Source organism: Hypanus sabinus, chromosome 5, assembly GCF_030144855.1.
Source record: "Hypanus sabinus isolate sHypSab1 chromosome 5, sHypSab1.hap1, whole genome shotgun sequence".
Lineage (NCBI taxonomy): Eukaryota > Metazoa > Chordata > Chondrichthyes > Myliobatiformes > Dasyatidae > Hypanus > Hypanus sabinus.
In genome coordinates, this window is record NC_082710.1 from 102,358,269 (window position 1) to 102,375,842 (window position 17,574).

Consider the following 17,574-nt stretch of genomic DNA (forward strand, 5'->3'; position numbering starts at 1 on the left):
ATTCAAACAAGTGGACATGAGTTGAGAATTAGGGAGCAATAATTTAGGGGTAACACGAGGGTGAATTTATTTACTCAGAGAGTGGTAGCTGTGTGGAACGAGCTTCCAGTAGAAGTGGTAGAGGCAGGCTCAATATTGTCACTTAAAGTAAAATTGGATAGGTATATGGACAGGAAAGAAATGGAGGGTTATGGGTTGAGTGCAGGTTTGTGGGACTAGGTGAGAGTAAGCGTTCAGCAAGGACTAGAACGGCCGAGATGGCCTGTTTCCCTTCTGTAATTGTTATATGGTTATACAAATAAATGGGACTAGATCACGATGGTACCTCAGTCAATGTGCCTGAGTTGGATCAAAGACCTGTTTCTATGCTGTATGAATCTATGACTATATGATGCTATGATTTCCTTATACTTTTGGTTTCTTATTGTACCACAGTTAAGCTATCTGGTGCTTATCAGATGAAATTCACTCGAGAATATATTATTCCTTTTCTGTTGGCTGTAAATATTGAGATGTTTAATGAATAGATCACTATGACTGAATTTCATCTTTTCAACACCTTTCGAGGCACTCATTTCTATTCAATTGCCATGTACACCTCACACCTTTCCATAGCCTTTTACTCTGTACAGAAAATACATCTGCATTTTATCGTCTATTTTACCAGCTCAAACATTAAGCTATCTATAGATTTTTTTATTTTAATGTAATCATTGTTTTGTTCTTTTTATACATTCCTCTTCATTTGAGATAGAACAACTGTATTCAAATTTCAAAGTAAATTTATTACAAAAGTAGATACATATTATATAACCAAATTCTACCCTGAGATTCATTTTCTTGCAGACATTCACAGCAAAACAATGAAAAACTACACACACAGACTGATAAGCAATGTACAAGAGAAGACAAATACAAAACAGAAACACTTAATAAATAAATCAATAATACAATAATACTAATAATACTACTATTAATATTAATAATAATAATAACAAAAAATAACACTGAGAGCAGGAGTTGTAGAGTCCATCGGTTGTGTTCAGGGATCAGTTCAATGTTGTGGTGAGGGAAGATGCCCACCTAGTCCAGGAGCTTGATGGTTGAAGGGTAATAACTGTTGCTGAATCTGCTGGTGTGGGACCTAAGGTTCATGTACCTCCATCCTGATGGTGGCAGCGGGAAGGGAGCATGGCCTTGATAGTGGGGGGTCTTGATGGTGAGTGATACTTTCTTGTGGTCGCACTGTTTTTAGATGTGCTCACTGGTGAGGAGGGCTATTCTGGTGATGGACTGGTGTCTATCCACCGCATTTTGGAGGCTTTTCCATTCTTGGGCACACATGTTTCCAAACCAGCCCATGATGTCACCAGTCAGGATTCTCTCCACTGTACATCTATAGTCAAAGCTTTAGATGACATGCCAATTCTACGCAAAACTTCTGAGGAAGTAAAGGTGCTGCCATGCTTTCTTTGAAGTGGCATTTACGTGCTGGTCCCAAGACAGACCCTCTAATATGATAACTGCCAGGAATTTAAAGTTACGGACACTCTGTACCTCTGATTCTCTAATTGAGCACGGGCTCATAGACCCCCAATTTCTTGCTTCTCTAGAAAATAAGCAGTTCAGGTTTTGCTAACATTGAGTAAGAGGTTGTTGTTGTGGCACCATTCAATCAGATTATTAATCTCCCTCCTATATACGATTTCATCACCTACTTTGATCCGGCCAGTAACATTGGAGACAGTCCAGAGAAGGTTCACAAGAATGATGCCGGGCATGATAGGATCAACATATGAGAAGTGTCTGATCGTTCTGAGCCTGAACTGGCTGGAGTTTAGAAGAATGAGGCGGGATCTCATTGAAACCTATTGAATATTGAATGGAGTGGATATGGAGACTATGTTTCCTGTAGAGGTGAGCACAGTACTAGAAGACACAGCCTGAGAACAGAGGGGGATATGGAGAGTGTGTTTCCTGTAGGGGTGAACATACTCCAGATAGAGTGGACATGGAGAGTGTGTTTCCTGTAGGGGTGAGCATACCACTAGAAGACACAGTGAAGTGAGCATACCACTAGAAGACACAGTGAAGTGAGCATACCACTGGAAGACACAGTGAAGTGAGCATACCACTGGAAGACACAGTGAAGTGAGCATACCACTAGAAGACACAGTGAAGTGAGCATACCACTGGAAGACACAGTGAAGTGAGCATACCACTGGAAGACACAGTGAAGTGAGCATACCACTAGAAGACACAGTGAAGTGAGCATACCACTGGAAGACACAGTGAAGTGAGCATACCACTAGAAGACACAGTGAAGTGAGCATACCACTAGAAGACACAGTGAAGTGAGCATACCACTGGAAGACACAGTGAAGTGAGCATACCACTGGAAGACACAGTGAAGTGAGCATACCACTAGAAGACACAGTGAAGTGAGCATACCACTGGAAGACACAGTGAAGTGAGCATACCACTGGAAGACACAGTGAAGTGAGCATACCACTGGAAGACACAGTGAAGTGAGCATACCACTAGAAGACACAGTGAAGTGAGCATACCACTAGAAGACACAGTGAAGTGAGCATACCACTAGAAGACACAGTGAAGTGAGCATACCACTGGAAGACACAACCTGAGAAGAGAGGGAAATCCATTCAGAGTAAGGGTGAGGAGGAACTTCCTTGCCAGAGAATGGTGAATCTGTAGAATTCATTGCCACAAGCAGCTGTGGAGGCCAAGTCATTGGACGTATTTAAAGTGATTAGTAAGGGTATTAAAGATTACTTAGAGAAGGCAGGAGAAAGGGATTGAAAGAAATAATAAATCAGTCATGATGAAATGGTGTAGCAGACTCGATGGGCTGAATGGCTTAGTTCTACTGCTGTGTCTTATTGTTTTTTTTTGTACAAGTCTAAGTCTCAAGTATGTCTAAATTATACCCCCAATTTTCCAGTCACTTATATTCTCCATCTCTTTTCCTTCTGTCCTCTAGATCCCATACAATTAAAGCTCCACATAAACTGGGTGGATAAACTTCATCCTTTGAATGGATTTTGGGTCAGAAGAATGAGTTAAACATTTTCAAGCAATGATTCGATTTATTCCCATTTATACCTTCTCTTTTTCTCCTGCTGCTGCTTTACTTGATCAATTTCTCCAAGTTCTGGTAATTTCTCTCCGTTCCCCCCTTCTCTCGTTCCATTCCCTATTCTGGTTCCCTTCTCACTCCTTGTCATCACATGCTGGTCACCTACTTTTGGTTCCCCTCCTCCTTCCCTTTCTTCCATGGTCCACTTCCTCTCCTAACAGGTTGCTTCTTGCTTGGTCCCCCAACTCCCACCCACCAACCTTCCCCCTTACCTAGTCTCACCAATCACCTGCCATCTTCTACCTCTTTCCACCACCTCCCCTCCCCCCACTTTCTTTTTCCGGATTATTTCCGGTCCTAATAAAGTCTCTCAGCCCTGATATGTTGACTATTGCACTCCATAGATGCTGCCTGACTTGAGGATTTCCTCGAGCTCTCGTTGCTCAAGATTTCCAGCATCTCATGTGCTTGAGCCCATTATGTTTGTTTTTCATCTCCCTTTTTATTTAATTTTCCACCCACCTGCCTTTGTGGCATCATGGTAGTGTTGCAGTTAGTGCAACATTTTGTAGCACAAGCAATCAGTGATTGATTCCCACTGCTGTCTAAGGAGGTTGCCTGCTCTCCCTGGGACTCTGTGGGTTTCCTCTGTTAGGGTTTGGCTTAAAAAGCTGTGGTCATGCTAGTCTGGTGCTAGAAGCATAGCAACACTTGCAGGCAGCCCCCACACATACTCAGACGATGCATTTCACTGCCTACATCAATGTTATGATATGCCAAATAAAATAAAACTTACTTTTATCTTTTTGTTCTTTTCTCCTTACCCCAATTTCTCTTTTCAGATTTAACTGAAAAACTGTTTCATCTCCAACTGTTGACAAATTTGAAAATGACTGACCTCTAATTCTCTCGCTCTTGATCAGGAGCTCCCTACCTTTATTATCCCAACATTAAATAAGGGGTCTGTTGGCCCCAGCTTGGGAACCCCTGCTGCAGATGCTATGTTATCAGCAGAGTGTTTGTAGCAATTTCTGCATTTACCAAAATAAATAGTAGCATAAAACTAGAGATATTTGGCCAATGAGCCTGGCTCAACTCTATACCTTGCTCCCCAAAGACAGCTGTTATCAGTTGCTATAAATATTTATCAAATTTTTCCTTAAAATGTACATTGGTGGCTGCTTAAAAATTTCTTTTTGAAATGAATTCAATTATTCAAAAATCTGCACAAATAAATTTCTCCTGAGCTTGCTTCTTATTCAATAATGGCAATTTTAAATTGATGACCCATCGTCACTGAATAAGCAACGAGGGAAAATATTCTTTCCCTGTTTGCACGATCAAAGCCTTCATAATTTTTTCAACAATCTTTATTAAATCGACTCATAGGTACCTCTGCTCCACTGAATCCTACTTTTTTATTTATTTTCCCTCAATGTTATCTTCCCATCTCTGGTAATATTTAATAGATAAAGCATGCCAAAACTGAGGATTGACAGCTTTTTAACATTCCACTCTTGTCCTTATTAACAATGGGAGTTTTGCCTCTGGGGTGTCCCGTCAAAGTTTGGTGAGTGCATTTTTTCAAGTTCAAGTTCAATTGTCATTCAGCCATATGCATGTACACAGCTAAACAAAACTGTGTTCCTCCAGGGCCAGGGTGCAAAACACAGAGCACAGTCACACACAGGACACAGCACATATAGTGACGATAACACACACAGTCACAAAATAATACCTGTGCAAGTCCCTCAGTGTCATGGCCTGAAGGTTGATGGTACATGGGATATTGTCCTAGAGCCACATTTCTGCAAAAACGATCTGCAGTTCCTCATCTCCCACAGCTACAGACTATGGCATTTGATGCACCATCAATAACTCACACTGAGACGTAAGGCGAGATATCGGCTTTTATTGACTGGAAGAAGGAACCAGGAGTGAGTGTCTATCATACTTTGTCCTGGAGACTGAGGCCGAGCGTTAGGCCTCAGATCGCCTTTATACAGGGGCCTGTGGGAGGAGCCACAGGAGCAGTCAGCAGGGGGCATGTCCAGACAGGCACATAGTTCACCACAGCATTGCAGCTTATCTTCCAGTGAGCGAGCACTAGAGAGTATCACTGATCAGAGACTCAGCCTGCCATTTTATAGATGGTGCGGCCATTGTTTACATATGATAGAGAGGTGAATGTTTATGTAATTGAAATGAACTGGCTTTATTACTTACATCCTTCATATACATGAGGAGTAAAAATCTTTACGTTAAGTCTAAATGTGCAATGTGCAGTTTATAGTAATTTGTAATAAATAGTATGTACAACAGGACAGTTAATATTACATACAAATACAATTGTATCAGCATGAATTAATCAGTCTGATGGCCTGGTGGAAGAAGCTGTCCCAGAGCCTGTTGGTCCTGGCTTTTATGCTGCAGTACCATTTCCTGGATGGTAGCACGTGGAACAGATTGTGGTTGAAGTGACTCGGGTCCCAATGATCCTTCGGGCCCTTTTTACACACCTGTCTTTGTAACAGTCCTGAATAGTGGGAAGCTCACATCTACAGATACACTGGGCTGTCTGCACAGCTCCCGTACCTGGCAGTGATGCAGCCAGTCAGGATACTTCCTGTAGAAGGTTCTTAGTATTTGAGGGTCCATACCAAACTTTCTCAACCATCTGAGGTGAAAGAGGCATTGTGCTTTTTTCACCACACAGCCAGTACGTACAGACCATGTGAGGTCCTCAGTGATGTGTATACCAGGGAACTTAAAGCTGTTCACCCTCTCCGCTCCAGGTTCATTGATGTCTATAGGGGTTAACCCATCTCCATTCCTCCTGTAGTCCATAACCAGCTCCTTTGTTTTTGTGATGTTGAGGGACAAATTGTTTTCTTGTCACCTCTGTGTCAGAGTGATGACTTCTCCTCCGTAGGCTGCCTCATTATTATTTGAGATTAGGCCTGTCAATGTAGTATCATCAGCAAATTTAATTATCAGATTGGAGCTGTGGGTGGTGACATAGTCATGGCGACAGAGAGTAAATGAGGGGGCTTAGTATACAACTCTGAGGGGCACTTGTGTTGAGGGTCAGAGGGGCAAAGTTGAGGGAGCGCACTCTTACCATCTGCCAGCGATCCGACAGGAAGTCTAGGATCCAGTTGCACAAAGCAGGGTGATGGCCGAGGTCTCTGACTTTCTTGTCAAGCCTGGAGGGAATTATGGTGTTGAATGCTGAGCTGTAGTCCAAGAACAGCATTCTCACATAAGCAGCGCTCTTCTCCAGATGTGTAAGGATGGTGTGTAGAGCTGTGGCTATTGTGTCATCTATCGATTATTTGTGTCGGAAGGCAAATTAAAGGGGGTCCAGTATTGTGTCCATGCTGCAGGTGTAGTCTTTGACCAGCCTCTCAAAGCATTTGCTTATTATTGAGGTGAGTGCAACACGATGGCAGTCATTCAGGCATGTTACCTTGGTCTTTTTAGGCACAGGGACAATGGTGGATGTTTCAAAGCAGGAGGGCACTCTACACTGGGAGAGGGAGAGATTAAAAATGCCTGTAAACACACCAGCCAGTTATGCCATGTACACTCTGAGTCCCCGTCCTGGGTGCCATCCGGTCCCACAGTCTTGCAACTGTCCACTCATTGGAAACACATGTATACTTCAGTCTCAGAGATAACTGAGGTGGGATCAGGATTTCACACACTTTATCTATAAATCTTTGCATCTAGTTTGAAAAATAGTTTGAGAAAGGTTTCTTTTTTATTTTTACATCACAAATTCACATCAGCACAATTTGCTGAGGTACATCAAAACTCCCTTTGAAGGTGAATGTAAAAAAAGGGTATCTTACTCTGATATGGTTCCTATCAACCATGTTATAGAGAGACTTGATACTCAGAAACACAGTTGAATGTTTCCAACAGAAAACCAAGCCAAACAAAGTCTAGGTAAAATGGATTTTCTTTTTAAACCATGGCTTCATCCTGCATCAAACAACCTTAGGCCTCAGCTTCAGACACAAGAGGAAATAAAAAAGCAGGCATAGATCAGTAGCTATATTTAAAATAGAGCTAAATTTAAATAAAGGAGATTTTGATTACACAGATATGTCATTTTTGTATATGCCACAGGTCACTTTCAAAGCATAAATGCACTTTTCAGGTAACTGTTGAAGCTTGCATTTGCCTGTCTCTTCTCCACTGGATTCATGCATCCTGATAGAAGCTGAAAATCCTGCTTCAAGGTTTCAAAAAAAGAGTTACTTGATGAGAAGAACATAAGCCCATAAGACATAGGAACAGAATTAGGTCATTTGGCCCATCAAGTCTGCTCCACTATTTCATCATGGCTGGTCTATTTTCTCTCTCAGCCACAATCTCCTGCCTCTGCTCCATATCCTTTCATGCCCTGACAAATCAAGAACCTATCAATCTTTTCCTTAAATAGACATAAAGATGACCTCCACAGCTGACTGTGGCAATGAATTCCGTGAGTTCACCACTCTCTGGCTAAAGAAATTCATCATCATCTCTGTTCTAACAGAAAGCCCCTCTATTCTGAGGCTGTGTGCTCTGGTCTTAGATTCTTCCACCATAGAAAACATCCTCTCCACATCCACTCTATCAAAGCCTTTCAACATTTGATGGGTTTCAATGAGGTCACCCCTCATTCTTCTGAATTCTAATGAATACAGGCCCAGACCTATCAAATGTTCTTCACATAACAAGCGTTTCAATACATTTTTGTGGACCTCTTTTGGACCCTCTCCAGTTTCAGTGTGTCCTTTCTAAAGTAAGAGGCGCAAAACTGCTCTCAACACTCCAAGTGAGGCCTCATCAGTGCTTTGTAAAGTCTCAAAATTACATCCTTGTTTTTATATTCTAGTCCTCTTGAAATGAATACTAGTATCACATTTGTCTTCCTCACCACAGACTCAACCTGCAAGTTAATCTTTAGGGAACCATGCACAAGGATTCCCAAGTCCCTTTGCAGCTCAGATTTTGTATTTTCTCTTTATTTAAAATATATTCTACCCTTTCATTTCTCCTATCAACGTGAATGACCCTTCTGCCACTTCTTTGCCCAACCCACTAATCTGTGTAATTCCTTCTGTAGCCTCTCTACTTTCTCAAAACCACTTGTCCCTCCAAAGTTTGTCTGCAAACTTTACAACAAAACCATCAATTCCACCATCCAAATCATTGACCATAGAAGACGACAGAGGGTAGTGGTTGAAGGGCTTGTTCGAGCTCGAGGTCTGTGATTAGTCACTTTGTAGCCTAGGAAAAATATACACTCAGGACAACAAATGCTGTTTTGTGTCTTTAATTCCTTTATCTGTTCTAAATGTTTTCATGCAGAAAGAGGATATCAAAATATAAAGAGCAAAATGAGTTTAAAAAAAGCAGTTCCTGTTGTTATAATCTCAGCTTTTGGCCCACACACTTATGCATCAACTAGTTGCGTATGCAGTATGAAAATAAATAAAACAAAATATACAAAACCAATATGGTACAGGTAATTCTAAAAACAGTACAAACAACATTAGAATCCCATCAACCCTGTACCTTATACACAACATCAAAAATGTAAATAAATGCTCTCATCTCCATCAAGGTGTATACTCACTTTGGCACACACATGCTTAACTTCCAAACACATGTCAGCTACACTGTGAAAGAAATTCTCCTCACTCATGCTATGTGACAGAGATTAACACATTCACATTACTCCACTACATTCACATGTGGTCTTGAAACAACAAAGTAAGACAAAAATAAACCTTTACCAAAAACATTTACAACATATTACCTTGTAGATAAATTTCTAGAAAGACTACCCCATTAGGCCAATAAGGAACTCGCACAACCTCGCTATTCAGCACCGATACCTTACTCATGAAAATCACACGTAAAATATTTCTAATTACTGATATTCTAGACTTACAAGCAAGTATAAATGAATTATCAAATATTATTCACCTTTCCTCACCATACGACCAGCAGGCCTGGGAAAAGAAGCTCCCAGTAATTGATGCTCATCTTTCTAGAACATTGTCAGCATTTATTTCTACTCCACACATAAATTGTGACTGTTTCTCCTAAAGGCACAGACAGCCATTTTAGCATTACCAGGGTGAATACATAAATGCACTTCTAAAACTAAAAAATAACATTCAACAGTCATCTGGTTATAATAGTGATCCACAGGACACGGCACTGGGACCTTTGCTGTTTGGGGTGTATATAAATGGCCTGGATGAACATGTAGATGAGTGAGTTAGCAAATTTCCAGATGATACAAAGATTGGCAGTGTTGTGGAGAGCATAGAACACTGGCATTGAATACAATAGGGTATAGATCAGTTGCAGATATGCGTGAATAAATGGCAGATAGAGTTGAACCTGACTAAATGTGAAGTGTTGAATCTTGTTAGGTCAAATGTAAAGAGACAGTACACTGTTAAGGGCAAGATCCTTAACAATGTTAATGAGCAGAAGGACCTTTGGTTCAAGGGTATAGCACACTGAAAGTGGTTACACAGGTTCATAGGGTGGTTAAAACAGTAAATGGCATGCTTCACTTTATTAGTCCAGCCATTGAGTCAGGTATTCACGTCGCAGCTTTAGAAAACTCTAGTTAGGCCTCATCTGGTGTAACAAATACAGTTCTGGCTGCCCTACTATAGGAGGGATGTTGAGGCTTTGGGGAGGGTGCAGAAAAGGTTCACCAGGACGTTGCTTGGACTAGAGGGCATGTGTTGTAATGAAAGGTTGGACAAACTTGAATTGCTTTCTCTGGAGCAGCAGAGGCTAGAGGGAGATCTGACAGAGATTTATAAAATTATGAGAGGCATGGATAGAATAGATGGACAGTATCTTTTTCTCTAGAGTTGAAATGTCTAATACCAGAGGGCATGCACTTAAGGTGAAATGCAGCAGGTTCAAAGGAGATGTGAGGGGCAAGTTTTTACATGGAGATTGGTGGTTGCCTGAAATGTGCTTCCAGAGAGAATGGTAGCAGCAGATACATTAGGGACTTTTAAGAGGTATTTAGGGAGGCATGTGAATGAAGAAAAATGGATGGACATGTACATTGCATAGGCAGAAGTGATTAGTTTACTTGGCCATTTGATTATTAAATTAATTGGTTTGGCACAGCATTGTGAGTCAAAAGGCTTGTTGCTATGCTATACTGTTCTATATTCCCCGTTCTAAAAATCACCCTAACTTTCCACTCCTGACATGAGATTGGTCAGAGTCTGAGGTAGAACTCAATGGGAAGCAAAAACCATATAAAGCACCAAAGATATGTTCAGTCCTGAGAAGATAATATGTAGACCTAAACATTACAAGGCATATCTAAGGCACAAGGCATTTTATTATCCTTCATATGCTCTTGGAATGTCTAATGTGAGGTGTTTTATAAAGGCAATTATGGACTGCTTTTTCAACTTAGTAATGAATATATTGCTAAGCTGCTTTAGAAGGCACTGAACTACAACTACTGTTAACTTCACAACTCCCTCCACTATTTTATCCTTTTTTAAGCCACTCCTTAAAATCTGTCTCACCGGATACATTTCTACATAAGCCAGAGTAAAATTTTGATTGATAACACTATCATGAAGTGCTATTGAACACCTTTCTCTGTCAAAGGAATGAAATAAATGCAAATTGTTATTAAACACCAGCCAAAGTAAGAGGGATTGTAGGTTCTATTCCTTAAGCAACATTATTTATCCATTTCCTATTTATGAAACATGGCAGCTTTCATGGTAACTTTTCTGCAATTATATTATGAACTACCGTACTTAATGACTTCATCTTCACAAACTACTACTGAACACACAATCAATGTGCTGACAAAATAGAGAATGTGTCACATAGAACAAAATGCTGCAACATTAATTATCAAGCCAGGTGATGGCTATTCACTATCCTGGTCCAGGGAGCCTTTTCTATTTTGCCTAGTTCAGCATTCAAAACACAACAGCTGTGAACTTCTAAAGATAAAAATGTTCTTTTTTAATAAGTTAAACTTCCAACCAGTAACTCTTTGTTTAGCTTCCTGTCATAAACAGGAGCCAGACTTCAGTTTTTAATGTAAATGGAAAGCAGTAATCAGCTTGAAGTTAAAAGCACAGCTTTGCAAACAAGCACAGTCTATGTACTGTAGCACAGTCTTGCTGGCAACACAGTACCTGGACAAACTGCTTCAGAGATGCTCAAGGCAATGGGTTGTTTAACTTGGCTCGTTGCAGTCTAGACAATGCTGGCTAAACTGTTTAGTGCAAGGAAGCTGATTGATATTAGCACTTAACATATCAAATAGCTGATTTGCTGATGGTTGAAAGTTTATATACTCAAATGAGTCAGCTTCACAACATTAATTGTGGGCACCTGGAAATCTCTGTCTTCAGAAGCTGTTAGACCATTTGTGTAAAAAGGTACCTGAAAAGTTATCACATCTATGGTAAAGTCACCCATGGCAAAGAAAGAGTAGAAGTCCAGACTTTTAGAAATGGTCCAGAAACATCATGAAGAATGACAGAAATACAGAATGAATTTGAATCCATTCCTCTGCCTTCACTTACTATGATGGACAATTGGTTCATATGTGGCTCGGACAGGAATTGCACTTGTGTTTTGGAAATCCTTTGTGTTTTAGAAATGGTTTGTAATTTGGAAGACTTCTAAAAGATAGAAATCCTCTGTGAGCTTTAAATATGTTTTAAGGTGTTAAGATGTGTCTTAAAATATATTCTCAGCCTCAACAATTTATGTTTCAGCACCCCCCACTTTCCTCTGACACAACAGGTAGCCATGGACACTCGCAAGGGCCTCGGTTATGCCTACCTTTTTCTTGCTTACATAGAATGGTCCACATTTCAAGCTTTCACCATTAATGTTCCCCAATTCTCCTTCCACTACACTGATGACTGCAATAGTGCTGCTTCATACACCCATGATGAGCTCGTCAATTTCATCAACTTTGCCTCCAACTTCCACCCTGCTCTAAAAATTCACTTAGGCCATTTCTGATACCTCCCTCCAATTTTCAGTCTCTGTCCTCATCACTGGAGACAAGCTGTTGACCAATATCTTTTACAAACCTACCAATTCCCATAGCTATCTTGATTAATTCTCTACTCACCCTGTCTCCTGTAAAAATGCTATTCCCTTTTCAGTCTCTTTGTCTTTGCCGCTTCCATTCCTAGGATGAAGCTTTCCTCTCAAGGCTAACCAAGATATCCATCTTCTTCAAAGAATGGGGTTTCCCTTCCTCCACCATTGATCATACCCTCACCAGGGTTTCCTCCATTTCTTGGACATCCACACTCACCCCATTTTCATGTGACCTTAATAGCAATGGGGTTCCTCTTGTCCTTACCTACCACCCCACATCCAACACATGATTCTCCACATCTGCCATCTCCAAAGGGATCCTACAACTAAGTGCATCTTTACCTCCCCCCACTCTGCTTTAGCAGAGCTTACTCCCTCAATGATTCCCTTGTCCATTCATCCCTCCCCACTAATCTGCTTCCTGGCACTTACCCCTGCCAGTGGCCAAAGTGCTACTCCTGTCTAGTCACCACCTACCTCATCTCCATTAAAGGTCCCAAACGATCCTGCTCCTGTGAATCTGCTGGGTTTGTCTAATATGTCTGGCACTCTCAATGTGGCTTCCTCTACATTGGAGAAACCCCTTGTTGGTTGGAGACCATTTTACTGAGCGCGTCCGTTCCGTCTGCCAAAAGCGGAACTTTCCGGTGGCCCAACATTTTAATTCCAATTCATTTCCCATTCCAGCATGTCAGTTCCAAGGTCTCCACTTGTGTCACAATGAGGTCACTCTCAGGATGCAGGAGCAGCACCTTATATTCTGTCTGGGCAGCCTCTAACCTGATACAATGAATATCGATTTACTTCTAGTAAAAAAAATCTCCCTCTCACCCTGCTTTGCTTCTTTTCCCCACTCTAGCCTATCACCTCCCCCTTCTCCTTCCCTTTATCATGAGGACCACTCTTCTGTCCTATCTGTAACCCAGGTTAACTAAATCCAAAGATGTAATGTTAGAAAGCTCCACCTGTGGAGAGATGAAAAGAGGTTTACCAAACTTTTTTTAAAAAAGAGGATTTGGTAAAAAAAAAGGCAATGCAAGAACGAGGCTTGGCTGACGCAGGCACGGACAAGTGAGAGAACTGTTAAGCTGTTAAGAGTGGAAATAGTAGTGAGTATCTCTACCCTACTTACTTGGAAAAACTCAGGGTGAAACCCCTGGATGAGAGACAATAGTGATGAAAGGGTTATTGAAGATATGGCTATGAAAAGTAGCAGCTATAGAGACAATACTGGCAGAGATTTCTACTGTGTAACCAGGAATTAGTTCTGTTAAATCATACCAAGATATGTGGTCAGGTTTTATTCCTCAACAAGTTTTGTGAATCGACCTTCCATGGATGACCAACTATTTCAGTCATTGAACCAGGAAGCAAGATGGCGATCCACCCAAGATCGAAGAACCAACGAGGGAACAAAATGCTTCCAGACATAAAGAATATAATACAGTTGGATGTGTAAGTTTGTTTCTTATTTGAAGGATCTGAGTTTGATTTTTGAAAAGAACTGATTATTTTTTCAAAGAGTTTGATAAGTTGCTGAATGAGATCTGTGTGGAAGTTGTGATGTTGGAGATTTGTCACAAAAGGAGTTAAATTGTGTGTATGTGTGTGTGTATATATATATGTATATTTATATTTGGGTTGAATTTGAATTTGTAGATATACTGACCTGAAACAGAACCTGAGGCTAACCTTAATACTTAAGAATTACTTTTCTAACTAACTAGGGATAAGTGAAAAGTAAAGGTTAGTCTGTAAACCTTTAAATATGGAATAACACTAGATCTAACTTTTTAGAGAAATTGGAGTAATAAAGGTTATTCTAATGAATCTCACTGATTCTAACTAAACAGAAATTTGGTTTTCATTGATATCTGAGATTTGGAACCTAAACAGAATGTTGGAATTTTGAATTGTTCTTACTCATGTAAATATTTTTATATATTGCTATTTTTATAAACAAACTTACCTCCAGAAATGTGCATTTTCTATTCACTGCCTCCTTTCGATACCTTGACCTTCTGATGGCCTACCAGCACCTAGTGTAGTACTATGTAATTAAATTTTCTACAAAGGGTGGAGCGAGATAAGACCAGCACTACACAGATGTTACATATCCAAATCCTTCCTCTCCCCCCCCCCCCCCCCACCTTTTTATTCTGGTGTCTTCCTCCTTCTTTTCCCATCGGGCTGAAATGTTGACTGTTTGTTATGGATGCTACCTGACCTGCTGAGTTCCTCCAGCATTTTGTGCACTTTGCTTCGGATTTCCAGAATCTGCAGATTTTTTGTGTTTTAAGATAATATAAGATATGATAAGACTTTACTTATCCTGAAGGAAATTATTGTTCCAAGGTTGTTCAGTCAAAAATATATACTTTAAAATACCAAATGTAAGCATTGAGGTATAAAAAAATACAAAATGCGCATTAAAAAGTAACAGTGCAAAATAGAGAAGTGCAGTGAAACCATATATACTGAAGGAGGAGGAGGTGTAGAGTCTTACAGCCACGGGGAGAAGGGATCTCCCGTGGTGTTCAGTGGTGAACCTCAGTGAAATCAGTATGTTACTAAAGGTGCTCCTCTGTTTGTCCAGAATGTCATGGAGGGGGTGAGAGGGATTGTCCATAATCCTCCATATCTTCAGCAGCATCCTTACCTCAGACACAAACACCAAGGAATCCAGCTCCACCCCCAGAACAGAACCAGCCTTCCTGACAAGCTTATCAATCTTCTTGGCATCAGCTGCTCTCACCCTGCTGCCCCAGCAGAATGCTGGCCACCACTGAATCGTAGAACATCTGCAGCATAGTAGTGCAGATGTTGAATAACCAGATCCTCCTCAAGAAGTATAGTTGGTTCTGTCCCTTCTTGTACAGAGCCTCTGTGTTTTTAGTCCAATCCAGTTTATTGTCCAGGTGAGTTCCCAGGAATTTGTAGTCCCAGATGACTTCCACATCTATTCCCCTGATAGAGATGAGAATGCAGGGTGTTTCCACTTTCCTAAAGTCCACCACCAATTCCTTTGGTTTAGCAATGTTGAGCTGCAGGCAATTCAGTCCACACCACTCAACAAAGCTGTCCACCACTCTTCTGTACTCAGCCTCTTGACCCCGGCTGATACAGCCCACAACTGCTCAATCATCCGAAAACTCCTGCAGGTGGCAGGAATTCAAGAATGTTGTTTAGATTTAAATGCGTATCATTGAAAATATTAAAATGAATAAACTACTTTGTTAGCTGTAAGTATCTCAACCTTAGTAGGAGGGAGAACCTACCACTTGAATAGTAGGTATTGCCAGCTAAACTCACTGTGGAGGATAAACAGGGAAGTAAGCTAGTATTTGAAGATTGGGTAGTTATAATATAACCTCCTTTTAGTGAGGATACTCAGAGCTACTTACATTGGATAGGGCTTAAGATCTTTTGAGTTTAGAACTTTGTGGTCAGCAAACCCAATACCATCACTGTCAGAAAATGCACATAGTTGTTCTTAAACAAGAGAACAATGGCAATTCAGTTACACATAAAGCTGTGCTTCTCTGTTGTACAGAACCAGGAACAATATTACAGGAAATCCACATGTTTATACCTTAATTAGCATGATATTATATTATTCCTTGGCTATTAAAATACATAAATTAAGCTTTATCTGTGCAAAAGTCTTAGGCACATATATATAGCTAGGGAGCCTAACACTTTTACACAGTATTGTACTTGGCAATGTGGAGCAGAGAGCGAGTTTGTAAATCTGGTAGGAGGAAAGGATGTTGAGATTGACAAGGGTGGAGCGTCATGGGAGGGATGTGGGACAGGTTGCAGAGAACGGGTATCAGGGCAAAGGGTGGTGCAGTTGCAGACACATCCAGTCTTAGGACACCAGGGAAACTCATTTCATTCCAAACAATTGGTTTATTGATCATTACACAATGTTTCTCTGGTGCTCCATCCCTCCCTCCCCTCTCGCTTCCCCTTTTCCGAACCACGATTCCCCTCTCCCTGCGCCCTTCCCACTCTCAGTCTGCAATAGAGACCCACATCAGAATCAGGTTTATCGTCACTCACATAGGCCAGAAAATTTATATATATGCATGTCTAAGAGTTTTGCACAGCACTGAGTATCTGCAATACTTTCTACTTCATGGTTTCTCAAAGCTTAGAAAATTAAATTTGTATTATATGCTAATAAAACACACTCAAAAATAACCAACCAACCACTTGTAAGGTGTGCTAAGAATATCTGGTTGTTTTGTCTTCTAAGGGAAATTTTCACTTTGCTTCTTGCTGTCCGTTAGATGTAAAATGTTTTATTTACCATGTTGTCCTTGTATCTTCTCGCATTTGATTTTAAATTGATAGAAACCTCTGAAATTGTATTTAATCAATAAAATGAACTATGCAAGGGAAAGAGTAAAGGGTCAAGACTGTTGGTGGGAGGACTGTCTCTGAAGACTTTGTGGACACCTGTAACTGACCGACAGCTCCTCCCCCGCCCCCTCCACACACACATAAAAAAATGGACCCCCTGAGTAAAATGTCATCCTCTGCCACTAAGCCAAACCATAGCCTAGTGGCAGTTTGAAACAGCAACTGTGCGTGGGGCAGAAGGAGGGGTTACTGCTGCTCATGTAAACCACATCCTCAAAACAGGTGGTCAGAAAATCTGCCTGCCAGATATGCATTTATATTTAGAAGAAAAGCAGAGAAAGAGCAGAGTGTTAAGGTGATGAGCTTTAAGTGCTACAAATAAAAACAATAATAGGTTTAGAAGTATGTGCTACAAAGCTATTTCTCTATTACTGGCTCAGTAGGTATTGATCCCACTGTAAATACCTTGTATAATGTCACAGGAAAAGAGGAGGGAGCTATTATAGTAACAAAGTAACCTGAGTTATTACAACAGTGATAACCTGTAAAAGAAAATGTAAATACAAAATCTCATAATGTTAAGTTCAGTTGTTTAATGTCCCCTTCCTTTTCTCTACTTTTTATCCACCAGTTAAAAATTCATACGTAGTACAGTACATCATAGTACAGGTCCTCTACTCTGAGGATGTGCCCTCTGGTCCTAGACTCACTCACTATACAAAACATGCTTTCCACATTCACTCTGTTTAGGCCTTTCAATATTTGATAGGTTTCAGTTAGATTCCCCCCCCCCTTCATTCTTCTAAACTCCAGTAAATACAGGCCGAGAGGCATCAAGCGTTCCTCATGCATTAATCATTTAATTTCTGGAATCATTCTTATAACTTTCTCTGGATCCTCTCCAATACCAACACATCTTTTCTTAGATAAGGGGCCTAAAACTGGTCATAATACTCCAAGTGCAGTGTGGCCAATGT